The following is a 2303-nucleotide window of genomic DNA, read 5'->3' on the forward strand; positions in this document are numbered from 1 at the left end:
TAATTTCTCATTTTGGGTGTTTAATTAGAGATTCAATTCTAATCAAACTTTGTTCCTTTATATTTGCAGATGTGTGACGCAAACACAATCAACAATGCTCTTGGATCATTCTCCCTAATGAGCGTATGTCAAAAAGTGGTGTTTGATGGATCGAATTTCAATGAATGGATTAGACACATTCACATGATTGCTTGTTACGAGGAAAAAGAATATGTCTTCGACGAGAAGCTTGAAAAGATCAATCTAGAAGTCGCTACTCCCGAAGAAATGGTCGTCTTTGAGTCCCACAAGCGTGATGCAAAGAAAGTTCATTGCATTATGTTGGCCACTATGAATCTTGAACTCCAAAAGTCCTATGAGGACATGTATCCATACGAAATGCACCAAGATTTGCTAGAGAGGTACCACCAAAGCGCAAGGCAAGAGCGCTATGAGAACATCACCAACATGATCACCGCTAAGATGGGGACTGGAGAGTCCCTAACCTCGCATTTGCAATAGATGCAGAGGTATGTTGATCATCTTCGCAAGTTAAATGTTAACTTTAGGGAAGATCTAGTTATCGACATCATTCTCCACTCCTCGCCCTCGTGCTACAACCAATTTAGGATGACCTACCATACGAACAAAGAAGAGGTCACCTTAAGCAAACTCCAAGAGCTCCTAAGGACTATTGAAAGCAACCTCAAGGACAAGTGTGTTGCATCAACTCCCACTCCACCCATTGCTCCTGTTTTGGCCATTGGGCAAGGGAGGTGCAAGAAGAGGAAGACTCCTTCAAAGAGCCACCACAAGGGAAATCCCCAAGATGGTACCTCTTCTAGTGGAACCAAAGTTGGTTATGCTAAGCCCAACTCAAACCCAAAGGAGGCAGAGTGCCACCACTGCCACAAAATAGGGAATTAGAAGAGAAGTTGCCCCAAATATTTGCAAGCCATCAAGGATGGGAAGATCAAGCCGTCTTTCGTAGGTATTTACACAATTAAATCTAATGATTCATCACATGCTATTTCTTGGGTTCTTGATACAGGATGTGGTTTTTACATATGTTTTGATTTGCAGGGACTAAGAAGAGATAGGGATGTGGAGCGTGGATGAATAAATCTAATCATGGGGAACAGAAGATCGTCACATGTCACCAAGATTGGAGTGTGTTCTTTAGCGCTTAGTAATGGATTAGGTTTAGATTTAAATAATTGTTGCTATTCGCTAGATATGGCAAGAAATATCATTTCATTTCATGGTTTGTTTAGACAAGGATTTAGATATTTGTTTAATAATGAGAAAGGTTTGATTTATGCTTATCTAAATGGTGTTTTATATTTTGAAGCATTGCCTTGTAATAGAATTTATGAAATTGTTATGGTTGTAGATAACCTATGAAATGATGTATTGTGTGTGGATTCTTCTAGTAGTATGGATAAAGCATGCTTGTGGCATTGTTGTCTTAGACATGTTAACAAGAAACGCATAGCCCAACTCCAAAAGGATGAAGTGTTGGAGTCATTCAACCTTAGGGACGATGATGTGTGTGAGTGTTGTTTACTTGGAAATATGACGAAGTCACCCTTCACTGGTACTTGTGAAAGGGGTGAGGGTGTATTGGATCTCATACACACTGATGTGTGTGGGCCCTTTAGATCCACCACAAGGGATGCGAACTGCTTCTATGTGACTTTCATCGATGATTATAGTACATATGGATATATTTATTTAATCAAGCACACGTTAGAAACCTTTGAAAAGTTCAAAGAGTTTAAACAAGAAGTGGAGAATCAATTGGGCAGGAAATCAAGATGCTTCGATCCGATCGAGGAGGAGAGTAACTAAGTCTTGAATTCCACGACTACATCAAGGAATACAGAATAGTTTCGCAATTGACGCCGCCTAGGACACCGCAGTTGCATGGTGTGGCTGAGAGGCGTAATCGAACCCTGTTGGACATGGTTCGTTCCATGATGAGTCGTGCTTCACTACCTATCTCATTATGAGGGTATGCCTTAGAGACTGCCGCCCATATCCTTACCTTAGTCCCTACAAAGAAGGTTGCCAAAACACCTCACGCGAGGTGGACATGGAAAGCTCCCTCGTTCGCACATATCAAGGTTTGGGGTTGCGAGGCTTTCGTAAGACGAGAGACTCACGACAAGCTCGTACCTCGTACTGAGAGGTGTATTTTCATCGGCTACACGTACAAATCCTTTGGATATCTCTTCTATAGACTGAGTGACAATGTTGTCTTCGTTGCGAGGAGATCGGTTTTCCGATAGAGAGAAATCATAAGCGAGGGGACAGTGGGAGAC

Source organism: Lactuca saligna, chromosome 8 (genome assembly GCF_052625555.1).
Source record: "Lactuca saligna cultivar CGN05327 chromosome 8, ASM5262555v1, whole genome shotgun sequence".
Classification (NCBI taxonomy): Eukaryota; Viridiplantae; Streptophyta; class Magnoliopsida; order Asterales; family Asteraceae; genus Lactuca; species Lactuca saligna.